General features: G+C 41.7%; 1 long non-coding RNA gene across 1 annotated transcript; it reads right to left on the reverse strand.

Moving 5' to 3' along the window:
- Window positions 1-14980: 14980 nt before the first annotated feature.
- On the reverse strand, window positions 14981-16291 carry LOC309386478. The gene is made up of 3 exons (XR_014174419.1): window positions 16216-16291; window positions 15934-16018; window positions 14981-15280 (listed from the first exon to the last, which is right to left on the reverse strand). It is a non-coding gene; the product is annotated as an uncharacterized lncRNA (long non-coding RNA).
- Between the last annotated feature and the right edge of the window lie 11533 nt (window positions 16292-27824).

Raw genomic sequence — 27824 nt, forward strand, 5'->3', positions numbered from 1 at the left:
AACAACATGTATGGAGATGATGGAAGAGCTAAATCTAATAGACATCTGGAGAAAAATGGAACCAAATAAAAAACAATTTACCTTTTACTCAAATCCACACCAATCTTGGTCACGGATCGACATGGCATGGATGAATAAGGAAATCGGGGCAGAAATATATAAAATTGAAATACTACCAAACACCTGGGCAGACCATAACCCCATTAAAATAATCTGGAAAGGGGAAAAAAAACTAGACGAAGATGGACATTAAACCTGCAAATATTAAAAGAAAAAGAATTTATCCAAAAGTGTAAGAGTGAGTTGGGACTATTTCTCAAAGAAAACACAAAAGAACAGACATCAATACAAAATCTATGGGATACCATGAAAGCCTACATACGAGGAATCATTATAGCTTATGCAGCAAAAAGAAATAAAGAAAAATGGGCACAACAGAAAGCATTAGAGAAGGAAATTGAGAACCTAGAAAAAGAACTCCAAAACAAACCACAAAGTGACAAAATTAGAAAAGATTGGATGCTAGCGAAACACAAATTAAACATACTAGTCCAGGAAGAAATAGTAAAACACTTAAAACTAACAAAACAAAATTTTTTTGAACAAGCAAATAAACCAGGAAGGTGGTTATCTTATAGATTGAGAAAAGAAAGAGAAAAAAGACTAATATATCAACTCGAAGAGGAAACGGGTGAATTACAACACACAATGGAAGGGAAAAAAAAGATTGTACATAAATATTTCGAGAAGTTATACAAGGGGGAACAAGTAGATGACAAACAAATACAAGAATATTTGAACAAAGAAGAACCCCCAGTAATACCGGAAGAGATGAAAGAAATGCTAACGAAACAAATAACAAATATTGAACTGAAACAGGCAATTCAAAAACAGAAAAATAATAAAACACCAGGTCCAGATGGATTCCCAGCAGAATGGTACAAAACGATAAACGATCTGAATGAATCAATAGAACCCCTAATGTTGGAGATGTACAACGAAACATTGACAAAAGCAAAAATACCAAACACATGGAGGGAGGCATACATTACGTTAATATATAAAGAAGGTACAGACCACAACCAAATTCAAAATTACAGGCCAATCTCGTTGCTGAATGTGGACTACAAAATATTTGCAACAATAATAGCGGAGAGACTAAAAAGATTACTAAATGATTACATACACCCAGATCAAAATGGATTTCTCCCAACAAGACAAATTAGAAATAATACCAGAATAATTGCTAATATCTTGGAGTACTATGAGGTGCATACAGAGAAACAAGTGGCACTTGTATTCCTGGATGCACAGAAGGCATTCGATAATTTAAATTGGCAATGCATGAAACAACAAATTAAAAATATGAATCTAGGAAATAAATTTGAAAAATTAATAGAAACAATATACTCCACCCAAAAGGCAAGCATACTATTGAATGGGGAGAAGACAGAGTCTTTTGAAATAACGAAAGGAGTGAGACAAGGCTGCCCACTATCACCTCTGCTTTTTATTCTGACGCTAGAAAGCCTTCTGATACGAATTAGAAAAAACCAGGAAATAAGAGGAACCAAAACTAAAAAGGAAGAATACAAAATACAGGCCTTTGCAGATGACCTAGTATTTATCATAGAAGATCCATTAGAAACAGGGAACAGGTTAATGCAAGAACTAGAAAAATATGGAGATGTGGCAGGACTAAAAATTAATAGAGAAAAGACTAAAATAATAACCAAAAATTTGAAGGAAAAACAGAACAAAGAATTAGAAAAAACAATAGGACTCCAGGTAGTAAAGAAAGTCAAATATTTAGGAATATGGCTAACTGCAAAGTGCTCAACCATAAAAGAAAATAATTACACAAAATTAGTGCAACAAATAAAAAAAGACCTAGAATTATGGGGGAAACTACAACTATCGCTATTAGGGAAAATAGCAACTATAAAAATGAACATACTACCAAGAGTCCTATATCTATTTCAAACGATTCCCATAAAACTAGAGAAAACTTTTTTTACTGAATTGAATAAAATAATACTAAAATTCATCTGGCAAGGGAAAAAAGCTAGGATAAAACTGAAAGCATTACAGGACGATAGAAGCAGAGGTGGTATGGGACTACCTGACTGGGAACTCTACTACAATGCAGCAGCACTAATTTGGATTAAAGATTGGATAAATCTAAAAAACAAAAGAATATTAGCAATAGAAGGCCACGACCTACAAACAGGATGGCACTTTTTCTTATGGGAAGAGAGTAAAAAGAAGCAAAAATATTTCCATAGACATTACATTAGAGAAGCATTAATTCAAGTCTGGAATAAAATTAAAGCAAAACACTATATGAAAATACCGGCATGGCTTTCCACCATGGAAGCCATGATACACCCCAATACGCTAGATTTATCAAAAATGGTTAGATATAGTGAAATATTAGATAACCAGGGGAATTTGAAAACGAACCAAGAACTAAAAGAGAATAATATCAATATAGATTGGTGGCCATACCTCCAAATACAATCAAGATATAAAAAAGATATAAAAGAATATGGAATATATACGGAATTGCAACAAATAGACAAAATCTTAACTGGCCCAGAAAACAAATTTATAACGAAAATGTATAAATATTTGTTAGAAATAAACTTAGAAGAAGAAATAGTTAAAGGATGTATGATAGCATGGGCCAAAAATTTTGGTTATAACACAGATCTAGCGGATTGGGAAAAAATTTGGAAAAAAAAATTGGTTTTTCTTCTTCTATTTCTTTTTTTACCTATGGATTAAATCTTTTTCTTTCTTTTTTAAATATTGGGTTTTTTCTCTTTATTTTGCTCCATTTAAGAATTTTGTTTCTTTTAAGCCTGGAATATAAAGAAGATATTAAAGGAATATAAAGAGGGTAGAAATATCAGAGGGAAAAGAAGTTACACTGCCACTTGGAGGTTGGAGGTTGAGTCCTGGAAATATTGCTTTCTCTTTTTTCTCTTTGATCATTTTGACTTTGCACTTCAAAGGCTTCAGCTTGTTTACAGAAGAGATAAGGAGAAGAACATGGATTGTTTATACAGGTGCTCTTTGGATGTTTCTTTGGCAGCTCGAGAGAAGTGAAAACAAAACCTTGTTTTGAAACTAGAGTGGCAGTGTTTACTAGTTGGAAGAATGGCACAACACCAAAAAGAAACCATAACATTACAACAGATTATGTTTGAAATTCAAAAATTATTAGAAACAACAGAGAGAATTGAGAAGAGATTGGAAAATATAGATTGTAATGCAGTAAAATTCGATGGAAAAATGGAAGATATCCAGCAAATGGAAAAAGTGGAGATTAGAGTCCTAAAAACCCAAGGGAAAAATGAACAAAGAGGCAAGATAATTGTGGACACTGACAGTGAACTGAGTGTGGTTGGAGATGGAAAGAGTGGAACATGGAAAGGGAAGAGAGATGGAAAGGAGCTCTACCCCAGATTTCAAGGTATAGAAGAAGAAAAAAGAGAAGAATTGATGGATTCAAGGAGAGAAACTTTGACAAAAGCACTACTGATAAGCAAAGATAAGCTGATTAAAGAAGTTGATGGAGGGTCTCGAGATTTTACAAGATATGTAAAAAGCAACTAGTTGTGAAGAGAAGTCCACACAAATTGGATTAAGGAAATAACCAGAAGACTAATTCTACAAATGGCAAAAGACATAGACTGCATTATTACTGGAAAGACACAGGTTGAGATATGAAAACTAATAACAAAATATTAGTCAAATTTAGTTAAAATTAGAGCACTATGTTAAAAATGAAGTGATAATGGATATAGTTAGATAAATAATTGGTAATGATAACAATGTACACATATGTATTGGTTTGATAAGAGGAAATTTGGTATAAATTTTAAATGGTGATCATGAAAGGAAGTTTAGAAACTCTGTTATGTATGAATGCTTATAATATTTTAAAAAAAGAGTAAGTCAAATTTAGTTAAACTGACCAAAAACATAATAATGAAATGATGATGGATATTGTTAAATAAATGATTGATAATGATAATGTAATATTTGTATTGACATGATAAAAGGGAAATTGGATATAAATTGTAAACAGTGATTAAGAAAGGAGGTTTAGAAACTTTGTTATTAAGTATAATTAATTTTTATTTAGGAAGTGTTATAAAGTTGTAATGTTGCTGGACGATATTGAAAATAGATAACGGAATGCCATCATGTGGTTTTGCTTTAAATTTTGGAATATTTTATATAAAGGGATGTAAAAACAATTATAGTCATATGAAGATTGAGGTATGATGATAGTAATATATGTATAAATATATTTGATTTAAAATATATAACTTGATATGAATTGTAGGTGATGAGTGTGGAAGGGATGCACGAAAGCTCTTTGTAACCAACTGACACACTTTTTACAATTTCTAATGGAAGATATTTTTGTGGTGATTGTTGTGTTTTGTCTGTTCATGTTTATTCAAAAATAAAAATAAATAATTTAAAAAAAGAATGAAATCAAATCCATCTAAAAGTATTTGACTAGGAGTGTGTCAACTAAATTGAAAATTATTGGCAATAATTTTCCAACAATAAATATAAACCTCATCTGACCTGGATATTCTGATTAAAATTTTGTCAATTTGAGCCAAAGAGAGGCTTGTCCGTGATCTCTCCTTGGGACTGCATTAAAAAACCCAGAATTTAAATCAATAAAGGTGACAAAACCACAGTTGCCAACAGACTCTGTGATTACAATTAGACAACAGCCAACCTCTTCTTAATTCCTATTGGTTTATCACTCCAGACTTTCAATCTAAGAATTAAAATTTGGCACAAAGTTTACTAGTGACAGCTAATAGAATGATAGGTCTGTCATTAGAGGACTCCTTCCTTTCATCCTTTAAAAAGCATTGATGTTACAACAGCTTAAAACTAAGTTATCCAGTCTAATTCAGCAAACAGTGTTGTCTACCAAGAAAATTAACATTCAGGAAGTGGGTTTCTTCTCCATTCTTTTTGTTCCTCTTTATTTGATCAGAGTAGTAGAATCAACAGCAGGTCTGGTTTTAGTTTCCAAGCCCAGCTCCGGTTTTAGGCACTGTTGACTTTACCCATATTCATTATGGTGATGCTCACGGGAAGCATAATTAAGTTGATGAAATTAACCTGGAGCTTTGTTCATTATTAGAATGAGCTTTCCCTATGCTCAGTCTATATCATCTTTCCAGGAACATCACAAGCAGTGGCACCAGATTTGTTATAATTAAAATAACAGTGCCAGTAGGTTAATACTTGCAGAGCCAACCTAGAGCCTTGCTTGCTGTTATTCCTGGACCTGCTAATCCTCAGTGCTGATTATCTTGAACCACACTTTTAATAGTCTACTCTTCTTGGGAATCTGATATTTTTCTCAGCCCATTGTGTGTCTGGGAAGTGCTATCACCTTCCTCTTCTGCCCTTATAATTAAAAATACTGAGACATGCTGGAGATTGGAACCTGGCAGCAGCACATCTATGTAATTCTGCTGCAGTTTTAATTATAAGAAAAGAACCTGGTTGTCGGACAGTCTTCACAATGCAGGTGGAGATGGGGGGAGAGAAGAGAATGAATGTCATATTTTAAAAATAGAAGAGTAATTAAAATAAGTTGGACCAGTTTCAACATTGGATAGTCTCTCCCAGTTGACCATTAACTTCTTTCCTCATTGTCTGCTTAAGTGACAGGGATGTCTTTGGTTGGTGTGTGTGTGTGTGTGTGTGTGTGTGTTTAAATCAGACCAAAATTCAAGGATAAATGTTGAAATGTAATGAAAGAGTCATAATTCCTGATTTGAGGGGGAAGGCTCTCTGAATGGAAGATAAATAACACAATCATAAAGCTCAGCAGTGGACTCATTTGCTAGAAATCTCCTTCGAATGTTGTCCAGATAAATATTCCTTCGATTTTCCTCTTGGATAAAACATAGAAGCACTTCTTGGGAAATCAAAAAGAAGCCCAGTAGTGTTCTGATCTAGGCTTCCTGATACACTAAAAAGCACACAATTAGGTCCAAAAACCCTCTTTTTATTTCAAAGGTTGTGAATTATATTCATTCACAGTCAGTAATGAGTCCCAAATAGTTGGAAAGAGTTTTACAGTAGGCTGCCAAAGTCCTTCGGGATAAGGCTGATAAGCACCCACCTTTGAAAACGCTGCCAAAGACTTAATTAGCAATTAGCTTGGCAAGGCCACACGGAGCAAAGACTCCAAATGGAATTTCAGGAAGTAAACTGGCCAGCATGAACCAAGTTGCTTTCTGCAAAGGCTCATGTGCCTTTGCACCTCCTTTATGTCCTATGGAAGGGGGCAATCACCTCCAAACCTTATTCCCGAGTCATCCCTTCTGTTTTAACTGTTCTTGCCTTCTGGAAACTGTGCATGCACGCACTGGGAAAAGGGGGAGCCTGTTCCTCTGCATCACTGCTGTCTGACTCTGGAGGCTTCGGAAGCAGCACATAACTCCCCAATGGCCTGGTCCCCTCTCTGCCTCCGATGCAGAGCCCTTGTCTGAGGCTTCCCCAGACTCCAGGACTAGCCCATGTTCCTCCCCAACCTCCTTGCTGTCTGTCTCTGCTGCCAACTCTGCAGGCCACCAGCGGACCACAACAAGTACCTCTTCAAAATGGGTGTCTGTATTTGAGTGTACAATGATCTGGTAAATGAAATCTCAGTGCAAAGTAGGCATTGGAATGAAGAAAGTACCTCAGAAGGGACTTGAACTTCAGTTTTCAAGAAAAAAAAGCAAGGGAGAGGAAAATCCTTCAAGACTTGTAAAATTGTGTTACTTTAACTCTACAGATAGTGTTAGTACTCACAATTGGTGTTTCTTGTCTGGCCTACTGCATAGGGCTAATGAAGGCTGATATTGAAATAATTTCTGATTAAATTATCTTAGTTAATCATTTAGAACAACCTCCAACTTGAGGGACCCATATAATTTCTGGCCTCTGGGACCCATATAATTTCTGGGACCTCCAACTTGAGGGACCCATATAATTTCTGGCCTCTGAAAATTGGCAGCACAGTTTCCTGATATTTGTAGGCAAGGTACCTATCAACACTGTAATATAAGTTCTAACATTTACTTTATTGTGGTAAAAAACAAAAATATTTCCCTCAAAAACCAAGGTTGGGAAGAATATATCCATAGTATGTGTGATGTAGTTCTACCCACTGAGGGCTGTAAAATTCAGCCTCTGGCTACTGAATAAATCAGTATTTAGAAAAAACAACACCTCAGGAAAAAAAATGCTGCACTTATCATGAGTGGCCTAGAGAAGCCAATAAATTTACTTTGATACTATTCAGGGGTGAGTTCCTGCCAGTTCTAACCTCTTCTATAGAAGTATTTCCTGATTCTATAGAAGAGGTTCCACAAATCTACAGTGCCATTTAGAACTGGTTCCAGCTCCCTCCCCCCGCCCGTCCGCACATCATCAAGATGAAGAGCAAGAGGAGGAATTCTGGGAGTTGAAGTCCACAAGTCTTAAAGCTGTCAAGTTTGAACACCCCTGGGGGTTTTTTTTCTAAAGGGTTAGGGGTGCAAGGGTCTTGTAACTTGACAGCTTTAAGACTTGCACACTTCAATGCCAGAGTTTCTGAGCCAACGTTTTGGTTGCTAAGCAAGAGCATTGTTAAGTGAGTTTCACCACATTTTACAAGTTGGCCACGCCCACCCAGTCACATGACTGCCAGGCCACTCCCATCTAGTCACATGGCCAGCAAGCCACTCCCACAAAGCAGGCCACACCTACAAAAGAGGTTCTAAAAAATTTGAAACCCACCACTGATACTATTGACCCATTTTCGTAGCTGGTTGTTATCCATTTCATTGAATACAAAGGATGTCTTTTTGTTGCTCTTACATTCTGACATTTTGAATTCTTTCTTGATTCATTGGACACTAGTTTTTCCTTTCCAAAAGATCAAATTCTGTGTAAGTGCCAAAGGAGATGGCCACATAGCATCCACCTTCATCATATTCAGTTTTATTTAGCTCAGCTTTTCAATCTGATTTGACTTTTCCATATCACAAATGCTGGAGAAAGCATAAATGACAAGAGAAGATTAGAATTGTATCTAATCTTACACATTGCATCTGTACGCATACCAGTGTAAAAATATGTGGGACATGTGCAGAGATAATTAATCAAATTCTTTATTAAGCTTTAGAAACAGTATGAAGCCATGCATAATGCATTTTTTTTGTCCTTTGACCGCTGTTCAATGTATTTAAAACCACAACTGTCTGATTTAACAACTCTATTTCTACTCACATTTTGTGCTGAATTTGGTGGGAGGCGGTGAAGAGGAAGATTTGCACAAGTATTTGGAGCAGTATAAATTTCAGTATGAAGCAGCCACTGAATCTACCACTACATAAGTAGAAGATGCACAGCTGCAGGCTACAAGCACCAAATTAGACTGTACTTTTATAATTTGCTTTTTGCCACAATCTCACTTGTAAAAACAGGTGGAAGTGATAAAAAAAAATGTAATCTGCTAAAACTTCAGTCAATCTTCCTTTGTGGTTTTCACTTTATGGCAGGACTCTGAAACTAACAATATTTTGCATCATGATTTTTTTTGACAAAATTCTACTGTAGAAGTTAATAAGATCTTGGGGGGGGGGGGGACAGGTAATAAAATTATATGCAGCCCATCTTGCCTTTATTCAGACATTTTGTTTCATGGCACGTGGAGCTATCCCTGTTACCTCCTAATTCTACTCGTGTAAGTTACCTTCTGCGGATAACCTGAAAAGGATCCATTTATTTTTATTGTTCTGTTCTGTTCTTTTTTTTATTTCTTTTCTTTTATTTTCTTTTATTTTGTTATTTCATTATTATTTCATTATTTCATTATTTCATTATTTCATTATTTCATTATTTCATTATTTCATTATTTCATTATTTCATTATTTCATTATTTCATTATTTCATCATTATTTCATTATTTCATTATTTCATTATTTCATTATTTCATTATTTCATTATTATTTCATTATTTCATTATTTCATTATTTCATTATTTCATTATTTTTATTTTATTATTTTATTCTATTGTATTTTTTTATTTTATTTTATTTTAATTTTATTATTTTATTTTATTTCTTATTGTATTTTATTGTATCTTATTATTGTATTGTATTTTTTTTAATTTCTTGTTTTACTTTATTTATTTTATATTTATTTTATTTTATAACATTTATATAGCCACCCATCTTTCAGTCAACTCTGGGTGGCTCCCAATGAAGGATTAAAACACTTATAAAACATCATTTTTAAAACTCTAAAACGCAACACTCAGACACAACATAAAACATTAAAAACAAGAAAAACCTGGAGCCAGTCTGTGCTTATATGTCATCCTCTAACCTTCTCCCAACACTTGGAGGAAAAACCAGGCCTTAGGGAAGGCTATAAGGGTGAAATCCTGCTGAACTTCAAGGGACAAGATGTAGTTGTTCCATAGGGCTGGGAGCTGCCACATAAAATAACACTTTCTAGCTTCCATTAGATGACTATGTTTTGGGGAAGGAACTATAAGCACAGCCATCCTATCTGACTTGGTAAGATGGATAGGTGTCCTTAGGGAAAGACGGTCTCACAGATAGCATAGCCCTCTGCCTTATAGGGCTTCCATGTAGAGTCCTGCTTAGCTTCAAATCAGAGTAAAAAAAAGGCTACAAAAACACACATCCCTTCCATTAGTCAAACCCAGAAAAACCTCAGAATCTGTACTAATACACACAATCTCTTTAGATCTGAGGACTACTCAGTAACCATGCTATTGAGGTAAAGAATCCAAGGTAAAGAATCCAAGTCCCAGGTTTGCCTTAGGCATGAAAGCCAACTGGGTGACTTTGGGCCAGTCATACTCAGCCTAAGAAGAGGCTATTTTAAATAACTGCATGGGCTTCTCTAAGTAATCGTTAGGAGTCAAGTCTGCCTTGAAGGAGGAAAAAATTGAGGGTTGCTCAGTAATGTTAGAAGCTGAGTGGTTGCCTACTGGTTCCAAAATGTAAAAAAATGTCAGAGGCTAAGCAAACCCAGAGGAGGAAGATGTGTGTGTACACTGACTGCTGGGGTGGGAGGAAGGGAGCTGGGAATTGCAGTAATGTGAGGGAGGCTCCAGATCAGGGTGAAATCCAGAAGGTTCTGACAGGTTCTGGAGAACCGGTAGCGGAAATTTTGAATAGTTCAGAGAACCAGCAAATGCCACCTCTGGCTGGCCCCCGAGTGGGGTGGGAATGGAGATTTTGCAGTATCCTTTCCCTGCCACGCCCACCAAGCCACACCATACCCACCAAGCCATGCCCACAGAACCGGTAGTAAAATAATTTGAATTTCACCACTGCTCCAGATGTTAATGCTGCAGGCAGGGCAGCCATCAGCTGTGGTGAGCACTGTTGGAGCTTTATTATTTAAATAGAGTATGCCATCCATCTCACTGTGAAGTAGCTCTGGGCGGCTCATGCAATATCCATCCTTTGAAATGAATGTTCCGATTAGCAGGCCTGGCATAATCACAACTGTCCCTCCTGGCAAATGTATTATTATCTGGTTATCTTAGGGGTTTTTTAATTTGTTGTGTATGTTTTAGGGATTTAAAACTTATATTTATATTAGCTTTGTACAGTTCTTTTAATTGCATTTTAAATTCCTCCAAACTGTACATATTTAACTTTTTTATTGTATTTTGTGATATTCTCTATGGACTGTACACCGCCCCGAGTCCCTTCTGGGAGAGGGGGCGGTCTAGAAGCACCAAATTAATTAATTAATTAAATAAATAAATAAATAAATAAATAAATAAATAAATAAATAAATAAATAAATAAATAAAACACGGGTTTTGTTTCTGCATCAAACATACATGCAGAAATTGGAATCTGAACATTTGCGGATGAATTCCATAGGCCAATAAATCAAATAGTTTATTTACAATGTAGTCAAAATAAATAAATATCGAGTGAAATCTACAAATGCATTAAAAAAATGTTCCTGCTACCAAATAATTGGTGCGCATGAAGGCTTTCTGAAGGCAAAGCTGATTAATACTTTCCCTCAGGCATTCTTCAGAGTTAACGCACAATCTGGAAGCATGTCCAAGGTTTGTGTCAGAATGAAACAAAATTTGCATTGTTTATCTATTTTGAGGGAACATTATAATCTAACTTTAAATAGAGTACTCCCAAGGCAAACTGATTAGTATTAATTTAATAATTCATACACCACCCTCCTCTATCACCAAAAGAAATCAAAAGATGCATAGCAAAGTTGAAATGCAATGGCAAATGATAGCTGGCCTTCCAAGCATCATATTCAGTTTCCAAAAAAAGGTTTGAAAGCCTATGGAAATAGTGGATCCGTCATGGGAGGCTTTCTGGCACGAAACACTACAGATTTGTTTTTTAGATGGTTCCTTTACCTGTTCAATAAATGAACAGAAGGGAAAAAGGGGACTGGAATCTCTGATCCTACCCTCAGACAACCAAACTCACGTGCATAGATCTCTATGCATTTGGTAAGAGATCTTATCAAATGCATTTGCATTTGATAAATCGGAATCAGTATGAGGGTTGACATGTCCTGTTGACTTCAATTCCCAGAATTCCTGAGCCAGGCATGCTTGATAATGAATTTTGGGTGTTGAAGTCCATAGGTCATAAAATGGACTTAGTTGTCCATCCCTGGTCCAGAATTTAAGAGACTTGGAGATGGAGCAAAGGATCTGTGATAATCTTAGGAACAAGGGCAATGGTTATAGCTCCTCTGTGGATGTTTATCATCTACCTCAAGGCAATTTCCAGACTCGGAAATGTCTATCATATGCACATAAGATACTTTTAAGATATTTTCTCATCCTTATTTTTCTGCTTCTCAACAGGAGATTGTGTTTCTGGCACAGTCTGAATAAGTAATTTTGGAAGGGAACAGTACTCTGTGTTTTTCTGTGTAGGCAGGATTCCATAATTGGAATGAATCACCATGTGGAAATGAGATTTCGAAAAGAAAAATCAAGTTGTATTTGCAGAGAGTCCCAGATCAATGTACAGCCTGTTTGCCAATCATAAGTAATGAAAAATAACAACTCGTGGCCTCTCTGAATCCAAAGCCTTCTCGCAGATGATAGGATGGCTCGTGGAATAAATACTATATATAAGTCTCTCTGTGTGTGCATGTTTGTGTGTATACCTCTCTTTTCCCCCTTAGATATAAACATACACTTTCAGTATTTTTTGGTAGTTTTATGAATAAGATATCAATTTTATGAGTTAAAACTGTATGCTTCCCCTGAGCTTAAAGCCACACAATTAGGCATATTATTGTGTATAGGCCAACCTTTTAAAATATTTTTTTTTAATATGGCTGCACTGTGAGAGGGGAGATGTATAATCACAGGACTGCTGGTAGAGTGCAATAGCCAGAGTCTAAATTCATAGTTGCCCGAGCTGTACCATAACACAAACGAGCCTGCAAAGGAAAGATTAGATTAGAACTCAGCATGGCTTTGATTTCGTCCTATACTATAGCATTATAGTAGTTAGTTAGAATGTATAAAACAGTGGATTCTGGTTCCTGGAACATATCTTTTTTTTTATTCTTGCTTGAGTGGGTGTTCTAGGAATGGTTCTTCCATTTCTGGAAAATATGTTTTTTTCCAGAACAGGAAATTATATGCAATGTTTGGATGTGGTCCAGCCCTGAAACAAAGTGATGTTGGGCCTGTGGTGATTTGGCAAGGGAATCTGCAGTCCGAACAGGCCAATGCAGGGGCAATGCTTCCCAGTGTATTATTCCAAAGAAGAGATCCAGCAGAGGGAGAAGGTGGAGGTGGAGTGAAGATGGAGATGGAAGTCCAGTCTCAGAGGGATTCAGCTTAAGTTGACCAATCCTATTGTAAGAAGTTAAAACCCATCCCTCTGCTAGAAAACTGAAATATCCTGGGAAATATTAAGAAGGCAGAATATTATATTTCCCTGGATGTGAAAAGGGAGAAACATGTTTTTAAAGACAAAGTAGCTCCCTGCAGCTCCCTACCCCCCTTCCACCTTTGTCAATGAGCCATTAAAGCCTGACCTAGTCTACTTTACATAATAAAGATAGGATTTGCCTTCTACAAAAATGCACCACATGGCATCTGGGAACTCAATCAAACTTGGACTCAAAACATAGCCTAGAGAGTTGCCCCTGCATGGCCCCATGGGAGTCTGACAACAAATCAAAATACACTTCTTACACAGGAACAGGAAACAGAGAGGTGGGGGCCAGAGTACAAAAAATCAAGCAAGCCTCTTCTTTTCTCTCTTTCTTCTTTACCCAACATCTGGGAGCATGTGATCACCTTTTCTGTTCAGGACTTCAAGCCATGTGGTCCTGTCCACCATTACACCATCTTTCCAAGCAGCCTCCATGTTTCCAGTTTCTTTTTCCCCACTTGGAACTGAACCCAGAAGGGCATTTCTTCCAACACTATCTATCAGGGAGGCAAGGTTAGGAACATGTTTAATGCCAAGCATTGCCTGTGAACCTGTCTGTAATCCATTTAAAGACCTTTAACAAAAGTCAATGTGTTCCTTGTTGAATCAAGCGATTGCCTGGTCCCTTTCTTCTCCAACTAGTCATGTTGCCTGAGAAACAAAGAAATAAGGGGGGGGGGGGAATGTCTAAGCCAGAAAAGGGTTTAGTGGCAAGAGCAAGGCAAATAGCATCTACAGAACTCTCCCAGAGTTAATGGGCTTTTACTTAACTTTTAAGCAACAAAAAGATTAGAAGAAAAAGACTCCCACAGCCAGGAGCACATGCAGCCGGGATAGTCTCTCTTATTTTTCGCCACCATCTCTGCTTTCCAGGCTGAGTTTTTGAGTTTACAGTTTTGGTGAGAGAGATGAAAAGCAGATCTAGGAATGCTGGAGATGTGCTTTAGCTGGTGGTTAGCTCTGTTGCCAAGACAGAGGATCCTACATCACTGCTGAGCATTGTTTGGATGCAAAACACAAGTTTTTCTTCAACGGGCAACCTGTGTGGGGTTCTTGTACAGGTAGTCCTCAACTTACGACCACAATTGAGCCCAAAATTTATGCTGTTAAGTGTGTTTTGCCCCATTTTACAACTTCTCTCACCACATTTGTTAAGTGAACCACTGCAGTTGTTAAATTGCCATATTTTTAAGAGTATACACTCCAGTAACCGGAAGACTAGCTGGCCGGCACGCATGCATGTGCCGGAAACCAGAAGTTCATTTTCCAGCATGTGCATACCCCCTAGGCAGCTCCTCTTCCGGGTTGTGGCCCAAAAAAGTGCACACCTGCGCAAAGCGCGAGCGCGCATACGCACTCCCTTTTTGGCACTTGGTGCCTATAGCATCCCCAATAAACATAGTGTGTGTGTGTGTGCGTTGTGTGTGTGTGAATACACACACACACAAACACACACACACAATATACAGTATGTATATTGGGGATGCTATAGGTATATTGGGGACACAATATACATATAACCTCCTCAAACTGAGCTCAGTTCTTGGCAAGATGTCTATATTATACAAATGGTTTTCTGTAATATTTTTAATTTCATCTTTTTAATAGACAGATAGGATGAGATATGGCAATGTTTATTCCTCTGCTGCTCAGCATGACACCAACGATGTGAATGACAGGGGTCAAAAAAAAGGCAAGGTGGCCAAAGTTACCCCCCTTTGATGTTGCACTCAACAAGGGCATGGTTGTGTTTGAATGCTGCTTCCACCTCCGTGTATACCTCCTTCTCCTGCAGACATCACTGTAGGCGATGTAGAGAAAATGGACAGGTAATCACTCCATATAGTTCATGACTGAATCAAGAGACAATCCTGGATTTGCTCAAATTATTCTCGCACCCTGGCCATTACAGAACAGCCACTTGTCTAATAAATCTAATCTGAGATGATGCATAGTGAATGAAGAAATTGCAACTTTAACAGAAGCAATCCATGTAGGGATAATATCGTTCTTAGTTAAAATTCCTTGGAATTGATGTATACGAAGTAGATCATTAACTGTTCTAGAGGGGCTAAATGTATAGACAAAGATGATTGTATATGGGGAACCCAAGGACTGATATACTGTCCATGGTTTTCAGTATATTCTTCTTTCAGAAATGGGCTGTTTGAAATGCTGCTGCTGCAGCTGTGTAAGAGACGAAAGCAATTCATGACCTTCCGACAATGCTTTGAGAAGAGTTGCATTAAGCTGGAGGACCTGGAAAAAGGAATAATAAATCACAAAAGATGCTGAGTTTTGCCCGTGGTTCAGGCTTTCAACGCAAAGCAACAGTTTCCAGAGAGCGACAGCTGTGATAATCTGTTGAAGAAAAAACAACAACGCATCATTCTAAATAACACAAGTATTTTATGGATCATGTGTATACTGTAGTTTTTACACTGATGATGATACAGCCAACTGATCACATCAAGAGTAAACCTTCCTTGTACTGTATTAAAGGAAGCTGCCAAAAGACTTCTTAGTTATCCTGAAAAATTCAAAATATTTGTGGTTCCACATTGCCAATTAATGTGCTTTGCCAATTAAAAAAATACTGGGATGAAGAAAATGTTTTTTTCCACTTCTTGTATCAATTACTTTAGTGTGGTGCTTAAGAAGCTGAAAATACCAAATCATCAATCACTTATTTACATCTGTAAACAACATTTTAAAGCCCCATGAAATAATTTGAAAGGGGAAAATATATTAAAAGCTAATGATCCTCACTCTCTTGAGTTCTTTTTTTGTAAAATAGGAGATATAAAATGAAGCCATGGCTGTCTAATGATGTCATAATTGGGGAATTACAATTGTGAAAAATATCAACATATACACACATTGTTTCTGAAGTCAAAGAAATACCCACTTACCCTCTCTCAGAAATAGCCAGAAGTTGAGGATTTTGCTAATAACTAGGCTATTATCGACTAACGCAGTCATTTTTGTTGCTGCTTCCTACACTACACAGGAGGAAATGGACATAACATAAAAAATCACTAGGATAAAATACACCCAAATCAGAAAGTATGGAAGATGGACAAGATGACCATCAGGAAGTGCCTCAAAAGTGAGCTCTCCCATTCTTTCTTTAATATGTTGATTTTCTTGGGCTCAGCCTTACATCTTGTTTGCTGTGGCTTAAAACACCTTACCTTCTCCTCTGCTTCATCTCCTCAGCCTGAAGACATCTTTAGGTGTTCAGTTTGTGAAGCCTTTTCTTTCTTTTCCTGACAGAAAACATATTACATAGACAATCTAAGGAAATTGGACATGATGAGGTCAGGCTCTGATCTGATCCACTCTCATTGATCCGACAGGGATGTCCTCTCCCTGTCCAATCACCATGCCTAGGAAATGAGGGTCTTTCCATCTTGGTTGGGGGAGAACATGAGCCTCTGGCTAAATTCCACTACTTTTGAGATATGATTGTCTATCAAGAGATTGATAGACACATCTCAAATTAAATAGACTTAAATATTAAATCACAAATGTAATGGCTTAAAATAGATATCCCTTCAAGGTCTTCCTGTTAAGGAGAGTGGGGCAATCTGTGGGATGCAAAGTCTTCTCCATCACAAATTTTCTCAACTCCTTTCAGTTGGGATTTCAGTATGACAGGAGAAGTTAAATGATAGTTGTGAACTCTCTTCCATATTGATAGCTTTGAAGATGTAAACCAGAGGTGGTATTCAGCAGGCTCTGACCAGTTCTGGAGAAGCAGTAGTGGACATTTTGAGTAGTTTGGAGAACCGGTAAATAACCACCTCTGACTTGGCCCGTCACCATCCTGCCTCCCGAGTCCCAGCTGATCATGAGGGAATGGAGATTTTACAGTATCCTTCCCCTGCCACACTCACCAAGCCACGCCCACCAAGCCACACCCACAGAACTGGTAGTAAAAGTTTTTGAATCCCATCATTGATATAGACACAGGAATCGCTTTACCATGAGAGAGGACAGAAGATCATATACCAACACTGTCCTGAATCTGCCTACCCAAAATTGAGGCAAATGATCTCCCTGCTTATCTCTGTCCTTGAGTTATGGCAAAGATAATCTGTGAGGACAATGCTCTGTGTGTGTGTGGAGAAAATTATGTGGGAAGCAGTTAACAACTCTGAAAGAAAAACGAAGACCCATCAAAGGCTGTCTTCTGTCAGAATCTATTGGATGTGGAGTTTAATGTTCTATGGTTAGGACTATAGAAGCATGATGATGCCTCACAATCTCCCTAAATATCTTCTGGACAATGTTGGGTATAGTAACTGACTGTATATATTTGGTACAGGAGCGATGACAATAAACCTTCTCTATATACAAGCATTCATGTTTGAGCTACATGATGTGGCCATATAGGCTGGGGGTTAGATGATTGATCAGAAAAAAAATTAACATATCCACTGAACTGGTATTTCCATATATGGGTATTAAACTCTATTACCTATACATATTAAAATAGGTAAGCACTGCACAGTTGCTTGATGATCTTTTAAGATATTGGAACATGTTTTAGAATAAAGAATTAGATTTAAAAGAGAAAGAGAATGCTAAAATGAGCTTAGCAGAAAGCTTGGGAAATGCAACATGTTGCTTCATCAACATATTCTAGAACACTTTTTATTTTAGTACTATTGCATCAATGTTTTAATACCAGCTTTTTTTTAAAAAAAAGGAGAAAAAAACACATTTGGACAAACAATTTATCAGAAATTAAATGTTTTTTTTAAAAAAATAAATTTGTTGACCGACTGTCAGACCTGATAAAAAGGGTAGCTCTACTTTTCAAGAGAGAGAAGCCAACAGCATAGGCTGCAGATTCTGAGGATTATGAAGGGGTAGCAAATCTTTCATTGTTTATCTGCCTATTACATTTTTGCTGAAGGGATTTTTTGGGGGGTTCATACAACTTTCACAGCTGGAGGGGGGAGATCTCAAACTCAAACTGTGATGAGTGCCGACTGAGGACAAGAAAAAGGAGGGAGGAGCTCCCGGCAATGGCGGTCGCCTCTTGAGCTCCAGGAACTGCAGCGGAGCCCCAATGGGGGGGAAGGGGTTGCTGCCGGCCCCCGTTCCATCCGAGGGCCGAGAGTCGGACTGCTGAACCACCCTGGCCTGCTTTGGCCCTATTTCGGTCCGTCAGGGTGGTCGGGGAGGTCGGGGAGATCGGAGAGAGGCTGGAGAGAGGTGAGAGGCTGGAAAATGGATGTGGGGACCGGGGCTGAAGGCAGGAAGAGGAACGGCGACGGCGTGCATGTGTTTGGCGCAGGCAATGTCGGAGGGAGCAGGGAGACATCCGTGAGAGTGACTGGCAGGGCTGGGCTGGCTGAGCAGAATGGAGCTGAGCAGCTGAGTAAACGGCAGAGATGGCAGCGGCGGCAATGAGAAGTATGGGAGAGGAGACGCCGCCGCCATGGGGCCTTGCTGAAGATCTGCTATCTCCGAGCGCCCCCTGGTGGCTCCCCCCGCCTGCAGACCAGCCAGCACTAATAAGAAGACGCCGAAGGCTTAACATCAGGATATTGGAACGTTGGGTGAGAACCTGGAATATGAGGTTTTTGGGCTTTTTGGGAGGGAGCCAGGACAGAGTCTGGAGTTACAGGACGATGGCCGGGGGTGGTCCAGAACAGCAGAAGCTACCGGAAGATCGGGCCTTGGAGGCTGGAGTGGTGCCTGGATCAAGCAGGCCTAGGCTAAGAACGCCCCCCCCACCCACTGAGGACCCTAGACTTCTGTCCATGAGCTCATGCTCACCGGGGACCATCTTATGCCCACTTGGGACCATATAGGGCTTTCACCCACTTTTGTCATCTTTTGTCATCTTTTATCATCGTTTATCATCGTTTATCATCTTTGCCACCTCTATTCTGCCTGCACCATCTGGACATTTGGACTTCTATCTGCCCCCCCCCCTCTATCCTCATCCAAATACGAACAGGATTCTGCCTCTTACCCCCCCCCCTACTGACTTTGTTACCATCTGCAGCACCTTAACCCTACTGGATTTTTATATCAATTTACCTGAGGTCAGAACTGCTCCGCCTGCGGGAGGCCCCTCTCTCGCAGGCTTGGCCCTTGGCTCTTTCAAGGGCCCGCCTCGAGGACGGGTTCGTGGACCCCGAGAGGTGCAGGAACCGGAAGCTAAGGGGATTTTTAGTAAAATGTTTTTTATCTTTTTTAGGGGGTTCCAGGGCGGGGGGGAGGGCTAATCAAACCGGGAGGAGAGCCAGTGCCGGACAGACAGGTGAGTCCAGGAAGGACGGGGATGCGGTGGAGGGGGGGAATATAAAGGTCACTAAAGCAGAGGGTTGTCCTATTATAACGGTCGCGGGGAGGAGGGGATGCGAGGACAGGATAAGATCCAAAGGTCGGTTGGGAGGCCGCGGCTGCTGGTTACGCCCGGTCGCTTGTACCAACCCCTGCAGTCTAGGTGGACAGGTGCTACAGAGCCAGGGCCTGCGGCTGATGCTTTGCAATGCAAGGTCTGTCACCAACAAGGCCCCCCTCATTAATGAGTTGATCTCAGAGGGGGAGCTAGACCTTGCAGGGATAATGGAGACCTGGTTGGGCCACGAGGGTGGTTTACCCCTCGTGGAAATGTGCCCACCGGGTTTTCGTGCATTTCATCAGCCTCGGGCCCTGGGTAAGGGTGGTGGGGTGGCGGTGGTTATGCGGGAATGTTTAGAGCCGAGGGAGTTCACTGTCCCTCAGATACCCGGGTGTGAGTCCCTTGGTGTGAGTTGGGGCCCAGGGAGGCAGTGGGGCTTGCTGATTGTATACTTGGCTCCTCGCTATGCATCAGCAGCCCTGCCCGAGCTCCTCGAGCTAATCGCAGCGACGGCAGTTGAGACTCCCAGACTTCTGGTCATGGGGGACTTCAACTTGCCGTCAACGGGAGCGGCTTCCAAGGTGGCTCGGGAGTTCATGGCTTCCATGACGGCCATGGACCTGACCCAATTAGTGCAGGGCCCCACTCACGAAGGGGGCCACACACTGGACCTCATTTTTGTATCTGAACAGTGGACGAGTGATCTGGGATTAGGGGATTTAGTTATCACGCCCCTGTCATGGTCAGACCACTCATCCCTCCGGCTGGACTTCCCTGGCGCTATCCCCCACCGCGAGGAGGTGGAACCAGACTCTATAAACTGGTACCGCCCCAGGCACCTGATGGAATCTGACAGATTCCTGACGGAGCTTGGGCCAATACCTGTAGCCTTGTCCCGCTCCCGTTCCGAGGACCTAATGACTGCCTGGAATAGGGCAACGACTGGGGCCTTGGACCGGGTTGCGCCTTTGCGACCTCTCCTGCGGCATCGACCCACCCGGGCTCCTTGGTTCACTGAGGAGCTTAGGGTGATGAAGCGCCACAGGAGACGTCTAGAGAGCAGGTGGAGGTCCTCACGCTCCGAATCTGACCGAACACAGGTAAGAGCCTATTTGCGGACTTACCTTGTGGCAATAAGAGCGGCCAAACGTAGATATTGTGCTGCTCTTATTGCGTCCGCGGATAACCGCCCTGCCGCCCTGTTTAGGGTGACTCGCTCCCTTTTATCGCAGGGGGCGCGGGAGACACCCTTACAGGGTAGAGCAGAGGAGTTTGGGGAATATCTTCAGGACAAAATCGATCAGATCCGGAGCGGGTGGACCTCCGTCAGTGGACCAGACGAGCCGCCAACAGCGAGTCTTGAGAGACTATTCTGGGAGGAGTTTGACTCTGTTGCCCCCGAGGATTTGGACAGGTTGCGTGGACGGCTGCGACCCACCACTTGTTTAACGGACCCGTGCCCCTCCTGGCTGGTACTGGCAGCCTGGGAGGTGACACGAGGCTGGCTCCTGGGCCTGGTGAGCGCCTCACTGAGTGAGGGATACTTACCAACCGCCTTGAAAGAGGCGGTGGTGAGACCCTTGCTCAAGGGGCCTTCGCTCGACCCAATGGAGCTAGCTAACTATCGTCCAGTCTCCAACCTCCCCTTCTTGGCGAAGGTTGTTGAGAATGTGGTGGTGCAGCAGTTCCCACGACACCTAGACGAATCCGACTATCTAGACCCACGCCAGTCCGGCTTCCGACCCGGGCACAGCACTGAGACAGCCTTGGTCGCGTTGGTTGATGATCTCTGGAGGGCCAGAGATAGGGGTTGTTCCTCTATCCTGGTCCTATTAGACCTCTCGGCGGCTTTTGATACCATCGACCATGGTATCCTATTGCGCCGGTTGGAGGGGATGGGAGTCGGAGGCACCGTTTTGCGGTGGTTCGGCTCCTACCTCTCCGACCGGAAGCAATGTGTGTTGACAGGGGGGCAGAGGTCGTCCCTGAGGCCACTCACTTGTGGGGTGCCGCAGGGGTCGGTCCTCTCGCCTCTCCTGTTCAACGCATATGTGAAGCCGCTGGGTGAGATCATCCGTGGTTTTGGGGTTGAGTACCATCTCTACGCTGATGATACTCAGCTGTATATTTCAACCCCAAACCACCCCAACGAGGCTGTCGAAGTGATGTCCCGGTGTTTGGAAGCCGTCGGGGTCTGGATGGGGGACAACAGACTCAAACTCAACCCCTCCAAGACCGAGTGGCTGTGGTTACCGGCACCTCGGTTCAGCCAGCTGATCCCATCGCTGGCCATAGGGGGCGAACAACTGTCCCCTGTGGAGCGGGCGCGCAATTTGGGCGTCCTCCTTGATGCCCGGCTGTCAATGGAGGACCATGTGGCAGCCGTGGCAAGGGGGGCGTTCCACCAGGTTCGCCTGGTGCGCCAATTGCGCCCCCTACTGGACCGGAGTGCCCTGCGCACGGTCACTCATGCGCTGGTGACGTCTCGCCTGGACTACTGCAATGCCCTCTACATGGGGCTTCCCTTGGGATGCATCCGGAGACTGCAGCTAGTTCAGAACGCAGCCGCGCGGGTTATTATGGGAAGTACACGTTACTCCCACGTAACACCTCTCCTGCGCGAGCTGCACTGGCTACCTGTGGCCTTTCGGGTGCGTTTCAAGGTATTGATCACCATCTTTAAAGCGCTCCATGGCAGAGGACCTAGTTATCTGCAGGATCGCATCCTTCCACATACGTCCCTGCGACCTATCCGCTCACACAGGGAGGGGCTCCTCCTGGTGCCGTCTGCTAGGCAATGCCAGCGGGCGACACCTAGGAGTAGATCCTTCTCTGTGATGGGCCCAACCCTCTGGAATGACCTCCCCCCAGACATTCGAACTACCACCGACCTCCGTTCCTTCCGGCAAAAGTTAAAGACTCACCTGTTTCAATCAGCTGGCCTGGCACTTTCTTAGTTTTACCTCCCAGGGATTTATTTTATTTTAGGGTTTGGGGTTTTAATTGTGATGTTTTTAGGATTAGAATTATTTATTTCTTAGTACAGCCTATCTCCCCTCCAAATGTATCTTAAATGTAGCTTAAATGTATTTAATTTTATGACTGGTTTTATTGTATTGACTGTACACCGCCCCGAGTCCCTTTTTGGGAGAAGGGCGGTCTAAAAATCTAAGAAATAAATAAATAAAATAAATAAGTTCACCAAAGACTTTTCATACATTAAGTATAAAATCTCCTTCGAAGTGAAGGAACAGTATCACTTGTATTTTACTAAATAGATGCTTAGTAAAATAATGAAACCTAACCCTACCTCGAGCAAGCCATATATTTTGTGTTAGGAGTATAGATCTGAACCAGACAGGGATGCCACATATTGATATTTCATTCCCTGACAAATCCTCACATTTAGAAACAGTATGCTTTAATGCAATGCCGGCTGGGGAATTCTGGAAGTTAAACTCCGCATGTCTTAGATTTGCCAAACACTGCATTAAACAACAGACTCTTTCTGACCCAATTCTTGAGGAAATGTGAGATTATGGAATATAAAAACACACAGGAATTTTGCTACTTTAACTTGGATTTTTCATCACCCTATTTTTACTACCAGTTTTGTTTGAAAGAGCCTCCCTATTTTCAAAAATTCCCCCACCCCACCCCAGGCATGAAATCCTCCTACCTTTGCTACTGGTTCGGAACTGAGAGCGTGCATGTGCACCAATGGTGGGTTGCTCCCAGTTCAATCCAGTTTGGCTGAACTGGTAGTAACGATGGTGGGAGGACACACCAACCCACTCACCCATCCAGATGCTTCTGCACATGTGCAGAAGCATTGCACGCATGTATAGAAGCATTGCGTGCATGTAGAGCATGTGCAGGAGCGAGCCTGAACTGGTAGTATAAATATTTGCAACCCACCACTGGCTTTGCTCGCATGCAGCACTTTTGCTTATGCACAGAGTGTCTGTGATGACGTCTGGGCAGGTGGGCAGAGCCCGAACCAGGGCCAACTGGCAGAATATCACCTCTGTCCCACCCCCGGGAGAAACAAACAGGGTCTTATGGATCTAGAACAGTGGTTCTCAACCTGTGGGTCGGGACCCCTTTGGGGGTCGAATGACCCTTTCACAGGGGTCGCCTAAGACCATTGGAAAACACATATTTTCAAAAAATACAGAAAACATAAAATAATCTTATGATTGGGGGTCACCTCAACATGAGGAACTGTATTAAAGGATTGCGGCATTAGGAAGGTTGAGAACCACTGATCTAGAGCATTTTTGTCTGTTCTTCCAGAAATCCTTCGAGGAAGCTATCAATGAAAAGATTGAAGATAGAAGCTTACATTGAGTTTTCCTTTCATTTTACCTCATGAATAATTCTGTGAGGGAAGTTGGGCAGAGGGCAGATGAGCAGTCCAAAGTAAGTCCAGTGAACTCACAGTTTCCTGGTCTCTAGCCTGGTCTCTTAACCACCAAACCAAACTGGCCCTCTCTTTACACCACATGGGCTCTGATAAGTAGAGAAAGCATACATTTAATTCATACAACACGTAACTGAAAATGAATTTCATCTTTGTGTGTCTGTGAAATTGGACAACTTAGGGATTGCTTTCTTGCAGGTTTGTCCTGTTTTTCTGTGGCTGTGTGAAAAGTAAAATCCCAAGAAGTGAATTGGTTTTTTTTTTTTTTACACTATTGGATCCATTTCATTCTTCTCAATCAGTATCTTAGTACAGTAGAACAACATGAGGCAACTGTCCTGCCCATTAATATCATTGTGGGATTACTGAAGTCACAATCTGGTTTTACAAATGCCAGATGTCTTCCTGGGAAATACCATGTGCAATTCCAAAGATGGAACCTAGATTCTACTTTAAGCATGACAAGTCCATATCCTTCACTTAAATGAAATATATATTTCATTTATAAACACAGGCAGAGGCCACGCCTGTGTTTATAAATTTGGCAGGCGAGTGTGGGTTGGGTACAGTGGTGGGTTCCTGCCGGATCGCACCGGATCGCGCGCTCCCTTTCGGCGCTAAACCCGGAAGTACGGTCTTGCCCCGCCGCTGGCGACGTGACGACGCTTGCCTGCGCTCCACCAGCTCGGCTGGGAACGGAGACGTTTCCTCAGCGGAGCGGAGCGCCTGAAAGGGACGCAGGCTCAGCCTGCCAGGCTGCCACCACTCCACTGAAGACATTGCTGAGCAGAGAAACGTCTCCGTTCCCAGCCGAGCTGGTGGAGCGCAGGCAAGCGTCGTCGCGTCGCCAGGGGCGGGGCAAGACCGTACTTCCGGGTTTAGCGCCGAAAGGGAGCGTGCGATCCGGGTTTAGCGCCGAAAGGGAGCGTGCGCGATCCGGTGCGATCCGGCAGGAACCCACCACTGGTTGGGTAGTATAATGGGAAGGAAAAGATGGGAGATAAGAAAAATGCAGGTGGAGGCACTGGACTGTGCAAGCAGGGCGGGAGGGAAGGAGGAAAGTTCACCCGTTCCTGGCTCGGGATAAGAGGAGAGAAGGAGGAACCAGCTGCAACCAACAAAAAACCCCAGACATGGCGGAAGCCATGGGAAATCACAGAGCCCAGATTGCATATGCACACGTGTGCCCTGCAGTCACAATATTGTGGCCCAAAGGACCATAGAAAGACAATTCTGGATTGTATCAACAGATCCTGCACCAATCCTAACAATCCTGAAGCAAGCAAGAGCTCAACCTGGCTGAGGCGAACTTGCAAGAAGAAGAAGAGGAACCTGCCTGAAAAGGAGAGGTGGTGGTTGAATTGGCTGGAGCATAGTGGAGGCCACCTTGAACTTCTGGAGGAAAGACATAAAATAAATCTAACAAACAAACAACCTCTAGTACTTCAGGGTTGTTAGGATTGGTGCAGGATCTGTTGATACAATCCAGAATTGTCTTTCTATGGTCCTTTGGGCCACAGTATTGCGGCAGCAGGGTAAAAGCGCATGTGTGCAATCTGGGCTCATCAATTATCCCATGCCTCCGCCATGCCTGAGAGTGTTTTTGTGGGTAGCAGCCGGTTCTTCCTCCCCTTGTCCCAAGCCAGGATCAGGTGAACTTTCCTCCCTCCCTCCCACTCTGTTTGCACAGTCCAACCCCTCCGCCTGCATTTTTTTGTATCTCGCACCCTTTCCTTCCCGTTGTTCTCTCCCCCACAACTCACCCGCTGGATTTATAAACACAGGCATGGCCTCCAAGCTGCAAAGTTGAATGCTTCAATTCCTTCTAGGAAATGTATAGTTTTTCCACACCCTAAATCCTCTGGCTGTCTATTTCTGGGAGTTTTCCCCCTCTCTTTCCCCACTTCTCTTCATCGGAGTCCCACAATTTTTTGTCACCATTTTGGTGGGCGTGGCTTGGTGGGAGGATCATGTGACTGAGTGTGTCCAGTTGGCCACGCCCACTCAGTCGCATGCCCCCTACCTAGCCACGCCACAGAACCAGTAGTAAAAAAATTTGACACCCACCCCTGCATACCACGTAACCCTTACTTTCTTAGTTGAGGCAGCAAATACCAACTAGTAAATGTGAAGTGGGGTAAACATAAGAAAGGTCGGCAGTTTGGCGGTTCGAATCCCTAGCACCGCATAATGGAGTGAGCTCCCATTACTTGTCCCAGCTTCTGGCAACCTAGCAGTTTGAAAACATGTAAAAATGCAAGTAGAAAAATAGGAACCACCTTTGGTGAAAAGGTAACAGAGTTCTGTGTTTCTTCGGCATTTTGTCATGCTGACCACATGACCACGGAGACGTCTTCAGACAGTGCTGGCTCTTCGGCTTTGAAATGGAGATGAGCACCTCCCCCCTAGAGTCTGGAACGACTAGCACATACGTGCGAGGGGAACCTTTACCTTTAAACATGAGAAAGGGTTAAAAGAGGAGCAGGCTATTCTTTTCTCCAAAGGCTCTGTCTTGCATCTGAATGAGAAGCAAATGCTGGTTCTGAGATGCGTCTCAGAGTGTTAGAGTTCCATCTCAGTTCCAACAGCGGGGTCAAAAGATGCAAGAGCTCTCCAATTTGCATTAAAATGTAGCATTAACAATCCAACTGCATTAAATTACTTTCAAAAAAAATGGGAAAGAAATAGTGCTTGATTGCAAGTATCCAACGGAACATACCGTAATCAGAGGTGAAGACAGGCAGAATGTCTGAGAGGGGTGAAAGTGGTCTGAAGCCGAATGTCTCTCTGCTTTTTGACATACAAATGCATGAAAGAGCAAATCTCTCAGCCACTTGTAACATCTTTCAAAGGATGGAAAGGAAGGATGAATCAAATATACAGATTTTACTAATAAGTTATTTCCATGTTAATTTATTTTTCCTTTGTTTGAAGGAATAGCTATACTTCAAAATGCATTTCCAGACTTATATGTCATAACTGACACACTATGAATAGCCCCCATTCTTAAGAACCATTAGATAGCAATAGCATTTAGACTTACATGCTGCTTCATAGTGCTTCACAGCCCTCTCTAAGCTGTTTACTATTGCGCCCAACAATCTGGATCCTTATTTTACTGACCTCGGAAGGATGGAAGGCTGAGTTAACCTTGAATCGGTGAAAATCGAACTGCTGGCAATGGGCAGAGTTAGCCTGCAATATTGCATTCTAGCCACTGTGCCACCATGGATCTTATTATTTATTCTTTTAAAGAGCAGCCCATATCTATTGAATGGAATCTATTTTTAAAAAAGTTTTAATTTATATTTATGCTGATATTTAATTTGCAGCTAGCTTTTATAACTTACTGTTTTCTAACAATATGTTAGAATTTGTTAGGGGACGCGGTAGCTCAGTGGTTAAGATGCTGAGCTTGTCAATCAGAAGGTCTGCAGTTTGGTGGTTCGAATCTCTAGCGCCATGTAACAGGGTGAGCTCCCGTTACTTGTCCCAGATTCTGCCAACCTAGTAGTTCGAAAGCATGTAAAAATGCAAATAGAAAAATAGGAACCACCTTTGGTGGGAAGGTAACAGCGCTCCGTGTGCCTTCGGCGTTTAGTCATGCTGGCCACATGACCACAGAGACGTCTTTGGACAAGGCTGGCTCTTTGGCTTTGAAACAGAGATGAGCACCACCCCCTAGAGTCAGGAACGACTAGCATATATGTACAAGGGGAACCTTTACCTTTACCTAACAATTTTGTTATTCTCGCTATTGGTTGGCTTATGTTTATATTGCTAACTTTGTTTTTCTCAGTAACGTTTTTAAAAATGTATTTGTCTGTTCTAGACTATTGTGTTTAATAGTTTTTAGTAGGCTGTTATCCACCTCAATAGGGGCAACCTCAGACAATGTATAAATACAAAAAAATCAGTTGATTAACTGAACAGCAATTTCAGTTTTTAAAAAGTAGACAAATCATGCATAAATAGGGACTGTAAAGCAATAGCAATAGGTCTTAGACTTAGAT

The sequence above is a fragment of the Natrix helvetica genome (assembly GCF_964273705.1).
Source record: "Natrix helvetica genome assembly, chromosome: 2".
NCBI classification, from domain to species: domain Eukaryota; kingdom Metazoa; phylum Chordata; class Lepidosauria; order Squamata; family Natricidae; genus Natrix; species Natrix helvetica.